At 44.1% G+C, this 7,001-nt stretch overlaps 1 pseudogene; it reads left to right on the top strand.

Annotated features, from left to right (window-relative positions):
• The first annotated feature begins 5,689 nt into the window (after positions 1-5,689).
• LOC115523836 lies at positions 5,690-6,100 on the top strand (annotated as a pseudogene).
• The last annotated feature ends 901 nt before the right edge of the window (positions 6,101-7,001 follow it).

The raw sequence follows: 7,001 nt of genomic DNA, 5'->3' as shown, positions 1-7,001 counted from the left end.
ACTTGGTAATCCCATTATCCTTGTTATTTCTGAGTCTGTTTCTTTTGACTAATCTTTCTCCTGGATGTGGATCGTATTTTCCTGCTTCTTTCCATGTCTAGTAATTTTTTAGATGTTGACCTTATAAATGTTATTTTGTTGGGTGTTTAGTTTTTTTTGTCTAAATAGAATGTTGATGTTTATTTTGGTAGGCAACCAACTTACTTGCAGATCAGTTGATCCTTTCTATGCTTGTTTTTAAGTTTTGTTAGGACTGGTCTGGAGTACCCTTCACTCTGCTACTAAGGCATGACAATTCTGGAATTGCTTTGAATTTCCTCTATTTAATGAGTTGTTTCCACTCTGGCTGGGGGGACCTAAACATCTCCTAGGCTCTGGGAATTGTTCAGCTGCTAGCAGTTGTCCTGTTTTTGGCTTTGTGGAGCTTTATCGAAGTCTTTACAGATTAGTATTCAGTTGAAGACTTGAGGAGACCCCGTGCAGATTTCTTGAAAACTTTTTCTGCATATGAATTCCAGCTATTTTAGCCTCCCAAAGAGCCTATCTTTGTATCCTTAACTCAAGTCAGTCTGCCAGGTTCTGTCTGGGTTCCCTTCCCTGTACCAAAATCCAGAAATTACCTCTAGGCAGAAAACCAGGTCAATTGTAGGAAGGGTTCACCTTACTTATTTCCTTTCTCTCAGAGATTACAGGCCTTCTCTGCCTGATGTCAACCGTTTCATATATTTTGTCCAGTTTTCTAGTTGTTTACAGTGTGAAGGTACGTCCTGTACCTTACTACTCCATGAATGGATGTAACAATCTGTGCACCTTCACTTGGTGGATTCCTACTTGGCTCAGTTCTGAGGCTCAGTTCAGCCACCATCTCTCTTGGGAAACCTTCTGGATTCCTATCAGTTTGACTTAGGTGCTACATATTCACCTGCTGTTTATTTTTCCATCTGCTCCCACTCCCAAGGCTATGAGCTTCTTAGAGCATGGGTTGCAATATCTCAGCATCTTTAGCCCCGAGCATGGCACTTAGAACGTAGTAAGTGCTCAATAAATGCCCAATGGCTAAATGAATAAATTACATTGATTTGTATTTTTTGACTTTAAGGTTTGCTAAGAGTGCTCCTCATTCATCTTTTATTTCTAAGGCTCTTCTTTCCTGGTCTTTCAAACTCGAGAACATGTTGCTATAAACAACCCGTGTCCTGCACAGGAAATATGGGGGAAGTCTGCTCTAAGTCATTTGTATCCTATGGCATAAATGACTAACTGTACATCAAAATGTGTGACCTCTGCATAGATAGGGTTAGATAGCATCCCTGGGATAGGGTTGCTAGGTTTAGCAAGGAAGCAAGCAAACAATTGTGAAAAATAAGACACTAGTTACGTTTGACTTTCAAGTATAATATTTGGGACATACTTATACCAAAAAATGATTCTTTTTTTTTTTTTTTCCAAAATTCAACTTTAGCTATGCATCCTTTTTTATCTGGCAGCACTACTCTAGGAAGTAGGTGCTCAGTGGGGGCTCTATTCTCACCAGTGAAACATAGTGAGATGTGATGTGTAATTCATGGTATGTGTCACTGCCTGGTTAAGGTTGTTGAGGTGTGTGTTCCCCACTCTGTTTCCCCTTCTGCCTGAATGCAGAGGCCTAGGATGCCTGAGGGGAGGAGCAGGCCACAAGTAGGGAGAAACCTGTGTGCCTGCATTGCATATGAACGGGAGCTTCTCACAACCTGCTTTCGACTGCTCCGTGAATGAGAAATGAACTTCAGTTGTGGTGAGTCAGTAAAGCCGTGGGGTTTGTTTGTTAGTAGCAGCTAATATGGTTCTACTTCATGTTCTGTAGAAGAAGTGACATGTGAATATTTTCCCTAAGGTTCTGTCTACACTGCCTACTTGGTAGCTGCAGTTGCATATCTCAAGATACCTGGAACTCTGTATGTTCGTTCAGACCTGAGTTTGTGATTTCTCCAGCACCAAACTGGTCCCGTGCTCTTTATCTTCTGTGAATGGTATAACCATCCACCCATTCTTTTTTTTTTTTAACTGTTTATTTTTGAGAGAGAGAGCGAGCGAGAGAGAGAGCAAGAGCGAGCCTGTGGGCAAGCGGGGGAGGGGCAGCGAGGAGGGGCAGCGAGAGAGGGGGACAGAGGACCCAAAGCAGGTTCTGCGCTGACAGCCTCGAGGCTTGAACTTGCAAACAGTGAGATCAGGACCTGAGCTAAAGTTGGACGCTTTCTTGTGCCACCCAGGTGCCCTACCATCTACCTACCCTTGACGCCTCCTTTTCTCCCATCCTCAGTATCCAATCCACCATCAATCATGTACATTTTGCCTTTTATTTATTTTTTTTTTCAACGTTTATTTATTTTTGGGACAGAGAGAGACAGAGCATGAACGGGGGAGGGGCAGAGAGAGAGGGAGACACAGAATCGGAAACAGGCTCCAGGCTCCGAGCCATCAGCCCAGAGCCTGACGCGGGGCTCGAACTCACGGACCGCGAGATCGTGACCTGGCTGAAGTCGGACGCTTAACCGACTGCGCCACCCAGGCGCCCCTTATTTTTTTAAATTCACATCCAAATTAGTTAGCATATAGTGCAACAATGATTTCAGGAGTAGATTCCTTCGTGCTCCTTACCCATTTAGCTCATCCCCCCTCCCACACCCACCCCTGTAACCCTCAGTTTGTTCTCCATATTTATGAGTCTCTTCTGTTTTGTCCCCCTCCCTGTTTTTATATTATTTTTGTTTCCCTTCCCTTATGTTCATCTGTTTTGTCTCTTAACGTCCTCATACGAGTGAAGTCATATGATTTTTGTCTTTCTCTGACTGACTAATTTCACTTAGCATAATACCCTCCAGTTCCATCCACGTAGTTGCAAATGGCAAGATTTCATTCTTTTTGATTGCCGAGTAATACTCCATTGTATATATATACCACATCTTTATCCATTCATCCATCGACCGAAATTTGGGCTCTTTCCATACTTTGGCTGTTGTTGATAGTTGCTATAAACATGGGGGTGCATGTGTCCCTTCGAAACAGCACACCTGGATCCCTTGGATAAATGCCTAGTAGTGCAATTGCTGGGTTGTAGGGTACTTCTATTGTTAGTTTTTTGAGGAACCTCCATACTGTTTTCCAGAGTGGCTGCACCAGCTAGCATTCCCAGGTTACACTTCCTTTCATTTTACTTTTTCCAGAGTTGTTAATCACATCTATTTATTTTGCTTAGTTTTCTTCGTACCTCTTGCTAATTTATCCCACACCATCTGGCAGATAATTTACCAATCCCAACCTCCTGCCTTCCCGTATCTCCCTCCTGGAGTTCACCTTTCTGCTCAAGTCTGGACTCTGTGCTCCTGGGCCTGCTGTCCTCCTGGGACTTCTCCTCTTAGAAGTTTTCTGTCCTCTCTTCTCTGTTGGGTTCAGTTTCCTGGATTCTGTGCCTTCTTCTGCCTTGGTTATTTTCCTCCATTTCTCTCTGGGAGCTTTTAAAATCTCTTCTTTATTCCTGGTGTTATGAAATTCCACAATGATGGATTGTAGAGTGTGTCTTCAGTTTTATTGTGGTGGGTTATAAATGGCTGATTTCTATCCAGAGAGTCACATGCTCCAGTTCTGGAAGTTTTCTTTTTTTTATTTTTTAAAGTTCTTTTTCCCATCGCCTCCTCCCCCCCATCTTCATTTCTGGAACTCCCCATATTTGTATAGTGAATCTCGCAGATTGAACTTCTAATTATCTTACTCTTTTCTTTCCTCTTATTTTATGTTCTTTTATTTATCATCTGGGGGATCTCTTTTGTTGACTTTTCTAAACTTCCTATTGAATTTTCAATTGTGTCTATCACAGGTTTAGCTTCCAGGGGCTCTTTCTCTCTCTTGTTCTTGATGCTTTTTAAAAAGAGCAGCTTGCACTTGGTTCGTGGATGTGACAGTGTCTCCTAGGACTCTGTGTGTATTCATTTTAAGTGGTTTTTTTTCCCCTACAAGTTGCTTTTTTTAACGTCCTGCGTAGCTGCTCAATTTCTTCCAGTTCCTTTTCCTATTTATTTGCTTTGCTCTCTGTTTTCTGTTCAAGGCTTCCTTTAAATGTCAGGTATTGCTGAGACATGGGTCTGTTAGAATGAAGAGTGAGGCACAGAAAACTGGCAGACATATGTGTGTGTGTGGGGGAGGTGGGGGCAGGCTCTCTCACTGCTGGCCTCTATTCTAGGGTGGCCGAGTGGTGAACTGGCTTTTTCACTGGGAGATCCTGAGATGTTAGTATCTGTATGTCTTTTCTCTGGGGCTGTGCAGTTTCTCCAGAGAAGGATCTGCCTAGCCTGTGCTTGGGGGTTTCCCCACCATGGTTATAGAAGTTCTGGGAGCTTGGCTGGGAAAGGGAGGGAGGCAGAGCTCTCACCATTCAGGAGGCAGAATTTCACTAAATCCGCCACTTTTAATTCAGCACCTCACCTTAACTTCCCACTATTCCTGATGTTCCAGAGTCTGGGGCTTCCCTGAGACATTTCTCCAGAGGGTAGAACATTCTTGTCCTGCAATGGTCAGGGAGGGGTAGGACTGCGATTTGACTTTCAGTCAAAACCTGTCTTTCAGTCTGTGATGTACATGTTGAGGTGCCAGATCTCCCTTCAAGGAAGGACTTGCTGCCCCAGCTGCTGTCAGCAGGTAGCCTTCCGTTGTCATCCCCCTCGTGTGTTTTTGCTTCAGCTCAAGGTCATGCCCTTCTCTGGTGGCCCACATGCAATGATGGGTGGAGGTGAGACCTGAAGGCTGGGCCATGTTAGCTCCACATGGGACAACTCTGATGGGCCATCTTAGGTCCAGAGCTCCTCATGGGGTTGGCCAAGGTTATTTATTGGGCCTTCTTGACTTCTTCTTCTTCTGCCTGATCCCTTCCATAGCTATTGATCCCAAAGAGGCTTCCTAATGTACATCCTGCCCTCTCAACACCATCTTGGACTCTGTTCCTGGGGATGAAAACTGGTGACAACAGCCCAGACTTAATCTCCTCCTCCTCGATCCTCTGCAGGAGCTATGGCAATCCCTGAAGGGGCTGGCAGCTTGAGGCATTCTCAGCAGCTGGGCAGTAGGTTCTTCTGTGAAGGGGCATCTGGAAGGCACGTCCTCATGTCCACACTGCCACATTTGATTCTCTCTACCCAGTTCATTGGGCTGGGGGCTGTTTTGTTTGTTTTGTTTTTTAAATTAAAAAAAAAAATATATATATATATTTTAATTTCCACACTGCCAGCACAGAGCCCGACGCAGGGCTCAGTGTGGGACTTGATGTGGGGCTCAAACCCACGAACCACAAGATCATGACCTGTGCTGAAATCAACAGTCAGACACCTAACCCACTGAGCCACTCAGGTGCCCTGGCTGGGGGCAGTTTAACTAAGGATCCTCATTCTCAGTGGTGGAACAGGGAGTGGCCTATTATAGGAGGAGTGGGATAGGTTTTGGAAACCAAAGGGCTGGATTTGTATAACTCCTGATGGGTCAACTGTGATTTTAGACAAGTTGCTTCACTTTTCTGGATTTTATTTTCTCTTGTGCAAAATGTGGAAAATAATGCCTGTCTCTTAATAATGCCTACCTAGACCTGTTGTGAGGGTTAGAGTCAGTAACTCATGAAAAGTTCCTAGACCCTTTTGCTGCCGTCACTGAAGTGCCACGGGCCAAAATGAAGTTCAAGCCCTTTGTGACTTCTGACCGGAGCAAGAACTGTAAAAGCCATTTCAGTGCACCTTCCCACATTTGCAGGAAGATTATGTCTTCCCCTCTTCCCAAAGAGCCGAGACAGAAGTGCAACATTCGATCCGTGCCCATGTGAAAGGATGATAAAGTACAGGTTGTGCAAGGACACTACAAAGGTCAGCAAATTGGCAAAGTAGTCCAGGTTTACAGGAAGAAGTACATCATCTACATTGACTGAGTACAGTGAGAGAAGGCGCATGGCACAATTGTCCACATGGGCCTTCGCCCTAGGAAGGTGGCTGTCACTAGACTAAAACTGGACAGAGACCACAAAAGGATCCTTGAAGGAGAGGAAAAGGGCAAATATAAAGAAGAAGATGATATTGAGAAGATGTAGGAATAAAGTAATCTCATATACAGCTTTATTTTTTTTTTATTTTTTATTTTTTCAACGTTTATTTATTTTTGGGACAGAGAGAGACAGAGCATGAACGGGGGAGGGGCAGAGAGAGAGGGAGACACAGAATCGGAAACAGGCTCCAGGCTCCCAGCCATCAGCCCAGAGCCATCAGCCCAGAGCCTGATGCGGGGCTCGAACTCACGGACCGCGAGATCGTGACCTGGCTGAAGTCGGACGCTTAACCGACTGCGCCACCCAGGCGCCCCTCATATACAGCTTTAAATAAAGGCTGTTTGGGAGTTCCTGGATGGCTCAGTCGGTTAAGGTTCTGACTTTGGTTCAGATCATGATCTCACGGTTCATGGGTTGGAGCCCTGCATTGGGTTCTGTGCTGACAGTGTGGAGCCTGCTTGGGATCCTCTCCTTCCGTCTCTCTCTGTTTCTCCCCCATTTGCATTTTCTCTCTCTCTCAAAATAAATAAATTAAAAAAAAAAGGCTGTTAAAATGAAAAAAGAACAAAAAGAAAGAAAAGTTCCTAAGACAGTGCTTGGCACATAATGAAAAAAAAAATATTTTTTCCCTATCTGGATGGTCTTCCTTTACCAGTCTGTGATTCCAGAATCTTCCCAGGGAAAGTATGAAGACCAAAGGAATGGTGGCATATCTGGCTTAAGGTAGATATCAGTATAGGAAATCTTTATGGGCCAGTCTGTAGGAATGTTTCTGGCAGCATGTCACAGAGCTCTGTCTTTGTCCCCAAAACATTTTTATTATTTTTAAAAAAGTTCTTAAAAATTTTCACCAACTATAGAAGAAGATATTCTCATTATATATGTATGTATTTTGGCGGATAAAGCTAAAATTACTCCTGATCATCTCCCAGAGGTGATGACTGTT

Source organism: Lynx canadensis, chromosome C2 (genome assembly GCF_007474595.2).
Source record: "Lynx canadensis isolate LIC74 chromosome C2, mLynCan4.pri.v2, whole genome shotgun sequence".
Lineage (NCBI taxonomy): Eukaryota > Metazoa > Chordata > Mammalia > Carnivora > Felidae > Lynx > Lynx canadensis.
Note: the sequence above shows the minus strand (reverse complement) of the source record. Positions and strands in the feature narration are given on the sequence as shown.